This window comes from Moschus berezovskii, chromosome 9 (assembly GCF_049115385.1).
Source record: "Moschus berezovskii isolate FMDL1 chromosome 9, NW_MosBer_1.0, whole genome shotgun sequence".
Taxonomy (NCBI): Eukaryota; Metazoa; Chordata; class Mammalia; order Artiodactyla; family Moschidae; genus Moschus; species Moschus berezovskii.
In genome coordinates, this window is record NC_142468.1 from 36700028 (window position 1) to 36714355 (window position 14328).

A 14328-nucleotide genomic window follows, 5' to 3' on the forward strand; every position below is an offset into this window, starting at 1 on the left:
AGTCAGGAAATGGGATAGTTGCCATGGTTCTGCCATTAGATTGCCTTAGAATCTTGGTAGAAACCATTCTCAGGTCTACTTCCTGACTGGCAAAATGAGACCGCTAGCCACTCTGAATCCCAAAATTCCACAATTCTGTTCATTGTCTGGAGAAAAGAACAAACTACCTTCCTGTGTCAAGGACTGTGAGAAATAATACTGAAAGAAAACTCTGAGGGTCAAGTGGAGAGTTCTTCAGGAGTCTCAAGTCCCTAGTAGACACCGATGAAAGATAAGCCCCAGGAACAGAGACCCCAGAACACCTCCAGAGGGGTTCTCCCCAGAATGAGCTTCCAGTCAGAGAAGAGAAATGAAGAAGGGGGGCTTGTACTGCCGACAGTAAGAGAGAGAAGGTTAGGAGGAGACCAGGAAGAAAATAGGAGGGAAAGAAACACAGAGAAGGCCAAGACCTAAAAGAAATGGGACCCTATGAGTATCAAAAGCATGTGAAGAGACAGCCAAAGTGAGGTCAACTTCGCAAGACGTTGACAGCATACGGGGGAGGGGTGAAGAGAAGTAAGAGAAAGCTGGAGAGAGAGAGGGGACAGAAGAGCAGACAGAGAGCAAGGAAAGAAGGAAACAGATCGAGACCTCTGCCTCTCGTTTTGAACACGAGTAAAATTTCTCAACTCTCCCACCATCCATTCACCAAAAAAAAGTCACCAGATGTGAGGTCCTGTGGTATCCTGCCAAATTAAATAGAGAAAAGCTGCACCCTGAAAGAGAATAAGAGAGTATCATTTTCTCTAATTCAGTGAACACAGAGACAGCCCATCTATAGACAGATATGGAAGAAAAAACTCCAGGAAGGGTCCATAGCCTTAAAAAAAAAAAAATTCTGGGCTAAGCTATCCAGAAATAGAACATTTTGATTACAAAATAAAAACTAGGTCAATAAGATAATGGACATGATTTAAATGAAAATCACAGTATTTGTAATGGGCTAAAAATGGTATCAATATTACTGCAGAGAAGGAATATAATTAAATGTATTTTTAAACAGCAGCTCCCCGCCCCAGCCCTGCAAATCCCAGGCCGGCCACCAGCACTCTCCACCTCATCACAGAGGAATGTGCTGGTATGCCACAAGTTGGTGTGAAGAATGCAGAGTTTCCTACTACTTTAGAAGATCCCAAATGACACTGGTGAGCTACATTCTTTCACTCAAAGATCACTGTGATTCATATAAAGCAAAGACAGGGAAAGGTTAGGGATCTGACCGTTTCATTCTTTTACCATTTTGACTGTATGGCCAGGAAATAGGCCGTGGGGGTCTGACTGCCACAGTTCTCTCTGGTCCACTAAAACCAGAAGAATTCCAGACCATCCTAGGAGGTGGTTATAGATCCTCAGAGGTTTAGCATAAGCTAGGAATGAAGAGAAAGGGTAGAAGTGCAAACTTGTGGTTTTCTTTCTACAATCAGTGGTGTGAACTTGTGGAGACTTTCACTCCTAAGTATAAGGGATCTTTTAAACCCTCACAAGGAAGGAGGAGGCAAAGAGGAGCAAGATGAATTAGCTGGAAGCAATAATATTCTGGACAGTGAAGACAATTACTAAAGCTGGTACACAAAAGTGCTTGGGCTTTGCCTCAGATGTCTATATAGAAGCCCAGGCCTAGGATTCTATTTGGATATCAAAGGCCCTTCCAAATTTGGATGCCCTCGGAGATCAAAGAAAGGTTAAGATGAACATATTTCTACTTTAGAATATATATGTATACACACATATGTATAGTAGCCCTTATTTAAGGAGACTGCATCAATATTTACATCACAGATACCTCAACTAAGCTATCAGCATGACTACATATACATATTAATCATCTAGAGTAGATTATTTTCAAAATCTCTTTGTGGGTAGTGCGTATCTACTAGTAAGTTTTTTAAAATAATTAACTCTTTTAATACGTTTAAATTCCAACCTACCAATTTAGTCGCAAGGCATTCATTCATTCTTAGAAAGCACTAGCTTACCTCCTGTGAGGAAAATCTGTTAAATGACAACTGAACTTGTCAAAAAAAAGAAGAGCAGAGAACTCAAGCATTTTATGTTACGACTCATGTAACCGAACTCCCTCAGGGCAATTAAGTGTGTGTGTAAAATATCATTAAGTTAGAGTCCACTTCACCCCCTCTTTACTTTATAATAAAAGACATTTCAATAAGCAGTGAGTTGACAGATACCACAGCCATGAGTCCTTTCTGTAAGTGACATAAGCTCTAAAGGCCTGGTATTCTGAGTCAAGTGAAATAAGTCACTATAATAGGTCTTGAGGAATTCTAAACCAAGAGAAAGGCCAGAAAGTTAAGGACCATCTGAGCTCCTCCTATCACTCTCGGGATTGTTCTTATTTATAGTTCCTCCCTATCACCAGAGCCTCTAAATCTTGAAATGGAAATAGTGAAGCAAAAGTGTGCCAAGGGTCACCGCAGACCGGGGAAAACTTCTGCAATCTCCAGAAAGCACAGAGATTCGTTTTCAGATGAAAAGCACTCAGGCAGTATCAGTTTTAACTCTGACCTTCCATGACCTCAGTCTGGAGATTCTGATAGGGATAAAAAAAAAAAAGAACTAAAAGGCCAAGCGAGTCAAAAACCACTGAAGGAATGCTCAGTGCAAGCCTATGACATGGGCATGCCTCTGTTCTGCAAGTCTGATGGGGGGAAATGGATTATTTATAGGGGAAGGGAAGGAGGATGACAAAATAAGCTCTTGATAAAGAGGATAAAAGCTGATGCTGGGAAAAGGCATTACCGTCATTTGCACTTTCATGGGATGAACTTAGTCTAGCAGTGACTTGGGTATATTTTGGCTTCTCAGCAGGGAGGGACCAGCTGGGGGTTGGGGAAACTGGTGTTTAGGGAGAAACAGCTGCTTGAGCACGAACATCGGAAGGAAGTCCTCTTCCCTACTGCCAACCCACAAGACAGAATTGTAGCCCAGTCACAGGAGCTACTATAATGAGACAAAGGGGGACAAGATTGAGTCACTGCCGATCAGTGTCCCAAGAGCTTTGACAATGGGACCATTCCAACAAGTGCAAGAAGGGAAAACACCAGCCAATAACAGAGGGATCCTTGCCTATAAACAGGACTTGGGGAAGGAATTCTAATTTTATCTATTTAGGCAACTATTAATTACTTACACAGGTTTAGGAACCAGATGGACTGGCGAGTCCATAAGTGAGGTCAGGGTTTCTCTATAAACAAGATGTAAACCCTCTATTCCAAGTCTTTTATCCCAGGGTCCCTAACTCCCGGACCACAGATTGGTACTGGTCAATGGCCTTTTAGGAACTGGGCCACACAGCAGGAAGTGAGTGGCGGGCAAGCTAGAGAAGCTTCATCTGTGTTGACATCTCTGTTTACAACTCCCCATCGCTCACATTACTGCCTGAGTGCTGCCTCCTGTCAGATCAGTGGTGCCCCATTGGAAGGACTGATGCTAAAGCTGAAACTGCAATACTTTGGCCACCTCATGCGACGAGTTGACTCAATGGAAAAGACTCTGATGCTGGGAAAGGTTGGGGGTGGGAGGAGAAGGGGACGACAGAGAATGAGATGGCTGGATGGCATCACCGACTCAATGGACATGAGTTTGAGTGAAGTCCGGGAGTTGGTGATGGACAGGGAGGCCTGGCGTGCTGTGATTCATGGGGTCGTGGAGAGTCGGACACGACTGAGCGACTGAACTGAACTGATTCTACATTATGGTGAGTTGTATAATTATTTCATTATGTATCACAATGTAATAATAATAGAAATAAAGTGCACAATAAATGTAATGTGCTTGAGTCATCCCCAAACCATCTCACTCCCATAACCCAACCCCAGTCCATGGAAAAACTGTCTTCCACAAAACTGGTCCCTGGTGCCAAAACGGTTGGGGACCTCTGTTCCATCGGATAAAAGCTGTGAGTCTGACTGTTTTAACTCACTTTCCTTCACTTCTCTTCTGTCGACCTGTCAGTGAACTACTGGACAGGAGGTAAGTGGGAACGCAAGACAGCTCTCTCTGTAACAATCATTTCATTAGCGAGAGTTCTCAATGACCCCTCCATTACCCTATTTGTACATTAGAAGTCAGTGATCATAACACAAAACCTTGCTCCTTTTAATAGCTGTTCTTTCCAATGGCTAAAAGTCTGAACAGACTAGGAACGAGAGTACCAAATATATCAACACTGGCCATTTTAATGGGAAAAATATGAAATATATATTTTCATGTAAATGGAAATCCTACATTATAAAAGCAGGCAAGATGATTATGTGTGACAAATACTTCAGGCAAATGAGAAAAAGTAGGAAAAAAGTTCCCCCTTCTAAAATAAACTAATCTTTTTCCAGCATACAATTCTCCTAAATTCTGACATTTATGCTTGCTTGAAAAAACAATTTAAATCAACACTTCCCACTCTGTTATTCCACCCTGAGGCATAAAAATTTGATTAAATAGCCTAAAAATGCTTTCATGCACAAGGAACAGGCAAAAACTGCCTTGCATTGTGACAAAGTCAAGTGACAGCCTGACTTCTACCCCGTTGTGGTGCTGGCACAGAGCTAATCTTGAGTTCTGCCTGCCCGCTCTCTCTCCCTCCCCTCTCCATCCTTTGAGAACCACACCAAAGCTTCCCAGGGTGGGCTGGGAACCCACCACCCAGTGACCACCACCACACTACGCCTGTCTCTTCAAAAACACCTTCTCTGTTTCAACAACATCACAATCGGAATGGCATATTCCTCTCCTGGGTCCATCCCAAAACGGGATCCTGCCACTTCCCAATTCCTGAAACCTCTGTCCCACTCGTGAATACTCTTGCCGGTCTTCTCTTCCTCTTCCAGCTCCTCCTTTCCCCTGAAAACCTAATAAACCACAACTTGTCAAGTCATGGGACAACTCCAGGATCACATGTTCAACTGCCCACTTGACAGACAGTCCCACTAAGATGTCTCATGGGCATTTCTAGCTTAATATGTCCAAAACTGAATTCTTGATTTTGGTTGTAAAACCCCCAGTATTCCTTCCATTGTCCCCAACTCAATAAACAGTAACACTCATGGCAAAAGCTTAGAATCACTCCCAACTCCTTTCTATCACTCACACCACATATTTCCTCCTACAACCAACAGAATCATTCTGCCTTGAAAATATATCTCCAGAACCCACCCACTTGTCTCCATGTCCATCATTGTTATCGCTGGTCCAAGTTAACAGCATCCCTCACCTAGAATACTAGAGTAACCTACCTAAGCTCCCTGGTTCCACCCTTATACTTTCACTTAAGTCTGTTCTTACATTCAGAGTGGTCATTCACAAAGTAAAATGAAACCTATTCTTCTTCTCAAACTTTCCAAAGGCTTCCCATCACACTTAGAATATAGTCCAAAGTTTTACATGGACCAGGGAGCTCCTGATAGCTCCATAGCCTGTAAAAACTTCCGCTCTAACTACATTTCCTTCCACCCTTTGCCTTATTCACCCCACTCCAGTCACTGACGTTCCTACTATTTTTTAAATGCTGTTTAAATCCTACTATTTAAAATCCTACTATTTTTTAAATAACTCTGAATGTTTTCTGTGTACATGGATTAAATATTGTCTCTATGTAAACATTAAATCTATTCATCAATCTACCAACCTGCTTCTCAGATACAGCCTGAGGCTACACACTCTGTCTATAAGGCATCTCAAGTTAGATGTCCCTCTGCCAACATAAATTAGACACTGCAGAAAGGAGCTGTTTTTCCATCACTAAGCTGGAAGCCTTGAAGTAGCTGCCAACCTCCACTGTACTTCAACCCACAGTCAGTCAGCTGCCAAATCCTGCCACGTTCCCCACCACAGAAGTCCCGGTTTGCCCTTCCCTCTTGTTCCCTCTATTCAGCCTTGTGTCTGTCTGCCCCACTCATCTCATGTATGAAATCCCACACCTCCTCCAGTTGCCCCTTAGCTTCCTCATATTGCTGTAACAAGTGTCCTTCCAGAGGGCTGACAAGGGCTTCTTTCTACACTCAAGTTCGGGTCCATGCATGTCAGCTCCAATCCTCCTCCTATTACTTAATCCTTCCACGGCCTTCTTCTGTCCCTATGCTGTCCAGTATGACAGCCACTAGCCACATGTGGCTCTTTACATTTCAATTAATTAAAATTTAATAAAACTAAAAATACAGTTCCTCAGCTGCGCTAGTCACATTTCAAGGGCTCAGTGGCCACACGTGACTGGTGGGCACTCTGTTGAACAGCAGAGCTACTCCATGAATTGAATAGTAATTAAGTTTATATCTCTTTCAGCGCTTGCTCAGCTGTTACGTCCTTACTATCTGCTCAATAAGGTTGAGTATTTCAGATCGAAAGCTTTTGGGGGTGGGATCGATACTTAATGATGCCAAGCATAAAGAACTCTTTAAAGAGTATGTTTTAATAAGGGTGGTAGCATAGTGGGAAACCACTTAGGCTTTGGAATTACCCTGCATCTGAGTTCTGGTTCTGCCACTTACTTGCCAAGGACCTTGGGCAAGTTATTTAATCCCTCATCATTCTCAGTTTAAGCATCTGTAAATCAGAGAAAATAATAACTGTCTTCCTCATAGGGTTGTTGTGATAATCAAATGAGAACAGACCTGTACATCTCTTAGCAATGGTTGATACATGACAATCACTAATGTCAGTTGCTATTCCTGCTGCTGCTATCAGTTATTTTAAATAGTTGTAAACAGAATAAATTTCAATCCTTGAGGAAGTTGGAAGCAAGATGAAAGAGAAATTCTAAATGCAACCGCTCTTCTTACAGAGTCAAATGAGTATCTTCAGATACAATGTGATGGATATTACTTAAATATCACACTGTGGAAAATATGTATCAATGTAACATAAATTTGAACATTTCCATTCTGCTTCTTGTATAAAAGCTGCATAGAGTTTCCAGTTCTTTGGAAAATTTATTTCAGGGACAGTGGAACCTTGCTTGGCAAGTTGAATAACTTTCCATTAGTTAAATGCAAGAAAGATGATTTCATTTTAAAAGTGAAATGTGGAAAGTGGTTAAATGGGCAGGATATAACTAATCATACTAGTCTTTTCAAAAATCTGAAAAACAAAACAATAATAGAGAGAGAAGAAAGACTTATAATGGAAAGCACATGTGGGTATTATTTTACATTGAGTGCTTAAAGGTTCATCATCCCATTGAACAAATAAAGCGGGTACACACATTCCACACTTTCGGATCACTAAGATCTCTGTCCTTTTATCCTCAGGAGCTGGGATTCAGAGGTGGGCCCTGAATCTGGGGTAGCTCAGAGAAGCCATTCATTAGGCCTCCTCTTGGACAGGGAGTATTAATAGTATCTTCAACTGGCTCTCACCTGTATAACTGCATGATATGGATTCAGCCTCCCTCACTAAGACTTGACTCTCTGATGTGAAAATTAGTGGAGCTGTTAATGATGTAAGTAGAACCCACAAAGGGGGCACCTCTGTGGCTCTAAGGCACAGAGGGTCATTTACAGGAGCTAACCCTGGAACCACGCATTCTATCTACATATAGAACAGAGTCAATATCATACAGGCCCAAATCACACGGTTCAACTTACATGGACTTTACAGGAAGAGTTACTGATTTATGATGAGACACAGAGTAACAATACAAAGGATAGCATATTGCAGCTAATTTAGGAAAGCCCCCAATACATTTTTACTTTTGATTGTCGTGGAAAACAAAAGAAGCACAGAATTATATAACAAAATCCTACCAGCTATATGAAAAACAAAAAAGAAAGATACAGGAAATCCTCTCCAGAGATTTTTTCAAAACATAATACTTCTTAACAGTCAAAACTCATTTAGAGGGAAATGGAGAAGTATTCTGGATTCTCAAAACCTGAATCATCACATGAAAGTTTTTTTAAGCAAGAAAGCCTTAGATGACTTTTGTTGTCATTTTTTAAAAGATCTAAAACAAACGGAAAGCTTAGTTTAATACTTTGATGCGTCCATAATGTTGACAGTTATATTTTCACAATTCAAATATATTCTCCAGCAGAGCACCTGATTCAGTTTTTGGTGGAAGAAAATAAAATTCAGTATGCATAGTCTTGTGCTTTTTTTACAAACAGGTTTGTTCAAAGGGTTTTTTTTACCAAGTGTATATAGTCACATACTGTTTTTGTAATTAAGATAATTTAAAGAAACTAGCAGAGTCTTTTATAAATTCACACAAAAGATGTGTTTCACAGCTGTATATTCAGAGCTAATTTCCAACACTAGTTACATCTGGGTAGTGGGACTGGGGACTGGGAGCAGAGAAATAAGACTACTACTTTTTCCCTTTGAATCCTTGAGGTCTATTCAAATTTATTATTGTAGATATTTTGTATAACTCTCTTTTAACTGTACTAGATAGAAATCAAATAAGTTAACTTAAAAATAATTCATATTATTGGACATTAACCTTTCATATCCTTTCATTGAATGTTACTTAATAACTCTAGGTACCATTTTCAGCTAACTTTCCCTACCATTTGAGCATGTGACCACCAGAAAACAGAGTTTCTCAACTGGTACAGCTGAGTCAAGCTGTAAATGAAGAAGCTGAGATCCTGAAAGGTTAAAGGATTTGCCTGTTGCATCCAACTTCCTGATACTGGAAACCAGGCTCATCCTCATTTCTTGGGTGTCTTGGTTTATGCTCTTTTTTTTTTTTTTTTTTATCATATCATGTTGTCCATCATAGATTCTACAACAACACTCATGAGTTAATCTAAGGTCTGAATCATAATCATGAAGTTACTACAGTGTTACAAAAACGTAACTCCTTTATAACTAAAGGTGAACACTGTAATTAAACCCTGAGCTTAAATGATGGTCTGTCCAGAGCACCTGTATGGAGGCAGCAATGGGAGGGCTTAAATCAGGGATTCAGCAGTTTTCTGCCTAAATTTGACTCCTCCACTTCCTATGTCATTAACTGCATGTAACCTCTTTTTTTAAAATCAATGGTTCTATTGTTCATTTATTTATTTATTAGCCGTGCCATGGATCATGTAGGACCTTAGTTTCAAGAACGGGGATCAAACCTGTGTCTCCTGCAGAGGAAGCACAGTGTTAACCACTGGACCCCCAGGGAAGTCCCTGCATATAACCTCTTATGCTTTCTTTTTCTCATCTGTAATATTGTAATTAAAAACAATATCTACCTACTCAGTGGAACTGTAAGGATTAAACGAAATCATTTATGTCAAGTATCTAGCCAAATGCCTGGCACATAATATGCACTCAATAAAAGTTAGTTATCATCAAGTCAAATTTAAATTCATAAACTCAGTATAATTTAGAACCTTCCACACTAATTCCTGGCTACTATTTTCAATCTATTACAACCATAGAATCCTCCCCAAAATTTGATAACGAGGGCTCACCTTTGGAAAAATCTATATTTACCACAAGTTAGTAACCTTAGAAAAGGCACACCTCTCCATCTCCTTCTCCCAGCCATAGGACAAAGAAGCTGGAATTTAAGAAATATCTGTGAAAACCCTATGGAATGGCAAAGTTTCCTAAACAGAAAATAGACTTCGTTTTATCCTCCCCTGCATCATGGCTGGTCATCACGGTTTGCTCTCAAATCTCTAACTGTGTCGCCAGCTCACTGCCAAAATGAGAGCTTGTCCTAATGGGTCCCTGGTGGGCCTGCCTGCTTTCCCAGCGTGTGTGAAGCCCCTTCCCTGGGCCCCCACCTCCATTAGAGACCCTCTCTTCTCCTTCCCCCTAGTGGAGAGGCCTCTCTTCTCTAAGCCAAAAGTGAAAAAGAAAAACAAACCTGTAACTAATTTCTTTTCAATTCTAGAGAAGGTAGTTTTCCACTCTTCTCTTCAGTAAAGAAGAAATGTATAAAATCCCTGTGACCTCTGTAATACAAACACTCTTTGAAGGCACAACAGAATAAGCAATAACTGACAATTTAAACATACCTGGAATACTTTGCCACACATACTTCTCTGAATGTCTTATAACACCACCAAACTTCAAACAGCATACCAACCCCTGCCTACCAGCTTAAATGGAAATTAAACTATCTAAGCCCATTGTCAAGGCATTTCGAGGGTGCTTTAAAATGCTTTCTGGATATGATAACAACAATCTATTGAAAGCTCAGGCTGTAAATCTTCAGGTCTAGGAGACCTCCTAGCTCCAGGCTGGTACTTCCATCAAAGGGCAGACATTTTCAGAAGTCTGGTTTAGGAACAAAGTCAAAGGAGCAACTTTGGATTTTGAAGCCAAACAGTCCTGGGTGTGAGGCATGCACCGGCTGTGGCCAACTACTAGATAGAGAAGAAGGTTCACAGTCAACCCATTTGCATGGAGTTAGACCAATAATGAGCTTACTCAGTGAGTTTCACAATTAGGGCAAATAATCCTAAAGAGTATATTTCTTTTTTCCCCTTTCCTATAGTTCTTTTTTTTCAAAATCAGATTTCTTGAAGAGCAGAAGTAAACTCAGCAGAGCAGGGAATGGAGTTCTTTAAAATTAAGATATAGTGGAGGGCCCTCCCTGGCGGTCCAGTGGTTAAGACTTTGCCTTCCAATGCAGGAGGTGCAGGTTCAGTCCCTGGTCAAGGAGCTAAGATTCCACTTGACTCATGGCCAAAAGATCGGAACATATACAACAGAAGCAGTATTGTAACAAATTTAATAAAAGGACTTTAAAAATGGTTCACATAAAATAAATTTTTTTAAAGATATAATGGACATATAACATTTTATTCATTTCAGTTATACTACATAATGATATCACACACACACACTCAGGGAAATGAATATAACAGTAAGTTTAATTAACATTCATCATCACACATAGTTACAAATTTTTTCTTGTTCTGAGAACTTTTAAATCCACTCTCTTAGTGTGTTTCCAATATTTATTTAACTACAGCTTCCCTGGGCTTAGCGGTAAAGAATCTGCCTGCAATGCAGGAGACCTGGGTTCGATCCCTGGGTTGGGAAGAACCCCTGGAGAAGGAAATGGCAACCCATACCAATATTCCTGTCTAGAAAATTCCATGGACAGAGGAGCCTGGCAGACTACAGTCCAAAGAGTCGCAAAAGAGTTGAACATGACTTTGTGACTAAACAACATTAACTATAATAGTCATGCTGTACACTACTCGTCCATTACGTCCATAGTAAAGACTTATTTATCTTATAACTAGAAGTTTGTAACTCTTGACACCTTCACCCAGTTCACCCATTCCTCCCACTTCACCCTTATCTCTGGTAACCACAAATCTGATCTTGTTTTCTGAGTTTGTTTGTTTTTAGATTCCACATATAAGTGAAATCATAAGTGAGATGATATTTGTCTCTCTCTCATTTATCTCACAGCATAATGCCCTTAAATCCACCCATGTTGTCAAAAATGGCAGGATTTCATTTTTTATGGCTGAATAACACTTCATATATCTATATATCTTCTATAAGGAATAGAGTTCTTGGATCAAGGTTCTGACACCCCTGCTCTTGCCTGTTTTTTATGTGATTTTTACCCAGTTGCTGCTGACTCAATGCTTTATTCTTCCTGAACATATGCTTTCCTATTCCGATATTAGAGGAACTAAAGATGCAGTTGAATCAGTGCATTGCCTTGAGATTTTGAGGGAAGGGGGTTGTTTTCCTTCACAGTCCAGGGCTTTCCAACTGCTTGCTGGATTCACTGCTGGGCTCTCCATCACTTAGAGGTTCTGGCAGGCCAGTGACACTGTGTGATACATCTCCTAGCATTTATTAGTGCTCACCAGCTTATGACACCATGCTCAGAAAGGCAAGGGTTGCAGGTTTGATTAAAGCAGACTTGCCTCCTCCTTGATTCAGAATGCTTTTCTCTTCATCTGAATTTCTGCCCTTTCTCCTTCCCTCCCTCCTTCCTCTCCTTACCCAGGCACCAGGAAGGCGGATCATCCACTTGATAGGATCTTTCATCCCTGTTATCTCGTGACTAACAAAGCACTAGACACACAGCTGATATTGGATGAAAGTCTGCCAATGAATGAATGAATGAACCTGGTCTCCATCGCTGTCTAGGTAGCAGGGCAAAGACATTCCTGTATTTGGGGCCAGGTCATCACCAGATGAATTCAAAAGGATTCTTCTACAGCCAAGGCTGGACCAATTTGAGTGCAGCAGTTATATCTGGTTTGCAGAACCAGCTCTTGTTTCTGTGTCACCTCTTCCCACCTCCAGTTCTCAGATAATACCTAGTACTTCTCACCGTGTCCCCATGGATCATACTCCCCTAAACTGATGCTTCTGAACTGTGGTGTTGGAGAAGACTCTTGAGAGTCCCTTGGACTGCAAGGAGATCCAACTAGTCCATCCTCAAGGAAATCAGTTCTGAATATTCATTGGAAGGACTGATGCTGAAGCTGAAACTTCAATACTTTGGCCACCTGATGCGAAGAGCTGACTCACTGGAAAAGACCTTGATGCTGGGAAAGATTGAAGGCTGGAGGAGAAGGGGATGACAGAGAATGAGATGCTTGGATGGCATCACCCACTCGATGGACATGAGTTTGAGCAAGCTCTGGGAGTTGCTGATGGACAGGGAAGCCTGTCGTGCTGCTGTCCATGGGGTCGCAAAGAGTCGGACACGACTGAGCGACTGAACTGAAGACTACTCTTACAGCCTAGACAAAGCCTCATTTAGTCTTCTACATGCTGTGAGATATCAGAAAAGAAACCTGGTAAGTAGCTCAAGCCATAGTGCTGGGAGAAGACTAGATTTATGCATTTTAGAAATTAATATCTTATTTTAGAAATTAATATGCATTTAGAACTAATATCTACCTTCCAAGAACTCAAAATTTATTGATGTCTTAGTTAAAGCCTACGTTAGAAAATTAAATGTTATTGCTCCTCCACACACACACACAAAGGGCTCCTCATGGAAACTACACTGGACTTGGAGTCAGAAGAGTTGGGTTTGCATCTTGGGGATGCCTTTTATTGGTTAGTTATGGTAAGCAACACATGTACTCTCTCTGATCTGAAATGTTATCACAGGCAAAATGGAGAGGGGAATGCACCATCACACCATGTTGTTCTATGGATTAACTGCAGTTTAATTTATAATATGGTTTGTCAAATCTGATGTAGTAAGTAAATGAGCTAGGTAAAACAGTACAGAAAAGAAAGAATAAGAAGACTAGTCCTTAAAAATCCAAAATAAAAGGAGAGAAAACTGGTGCCACATGAAGTGAGTTTCAGAGGAGACCTGCTGTGATATGCAGGCCACACAGAATCATAGTATCAAAATTACAAGTGGTCTCTGCCTATAGACCCAGAATTATCGGTGACGCTGGTGATGAAGAAAGAGGCGACAATGATGATGCCCTTACTGAGGGAAGGCCAGGTATCTAAAACTATTCTGAGCACTTTCTCTGTTTCACCTTGTTCAATCTAACAATAACCCTAAGAAGTAACTGTGTGTGTGTGCGCGCACACGCGTGCACACATGCACATGCTCCACATGTTCAAGTCTTTGCAACCCCATGGACTATACAGCCTGCCAAGTTCCTCGATCTATAAATTTTCCAGGCAAGAATACTGCAATGGGTTGCCATTTCCTACTCCAGGGGATCCTCGCCGCCCAGGGATCAAACAAACCCATGTCTTCTGCATCTCCTGCATTGGCAGGCGGATTCTTTATCACTGCACCACTTGGGAAGCCCCAAGAAGTAACTACTATCCCCATTTTAATTCATCATACAGTGCAATTCCCTCTGAGCATGTACATTTCTTTTCAATAGACTTGTTGAATGAAAGGAGAAAGGCATCAGGAAGTAAAAGCAGACATTTATTCATCAGGACTGAAAGGTTGGTGACGTTCAAGAGCAGGGGTAGAATGAAGTTACGGACATGGAAAACAACCTGGGAGAACCCTAGTGGGAAAGACCAAAATTAAATTCTTTATAATGGAAGACAAAATATAGTCTGCCTGGAAGGCGAAGGCCAGTAGGAAGCAAAGAGAATGTAATTGTTGGGAAATCAACAGAGATTAGACCGTGGCATTTCCCCCACAGCCTGCCCAGTGCACCAGGCACACTAATCAGCAGTGTTATTCTCGGAGGCACGACCTGCAACTGTGACAATTGAGGGCTGGGGTGAGGGCACACTGATGAAGCTGCTGCCATCCCAAAGCCTCGTGCCACCTCTGAGTATTCAGCACCATTCCTGTGAGCAACGACAAGAGGAAACAGCTAGAGCTAGCTGTCACCACCAGACTGCTAATGAAAC

General features: G+C 41.2%; 1 protein-coding gene and 1 pseudogene across 3 annotated transcripts in view; both read right to left on the minus strand.

Annotated features, from left to right (window-relative positions):
- The window catches only part of SAMD4A (sterile alpha motif domain containing 4A), a 232701-nt gene that overhangs the window by 141294 nt on the left and 77079 nt on the right, over nt 1–14328 (minus strand). The window lies entirely within an intron of this gene.
- Nucleotides 1–14328, minus strand: part of LOC148776434 (alkaline ceramidase 3 pseudogene) — a 38362-nt pseudogene continuing 24034 nt past the window's right edge.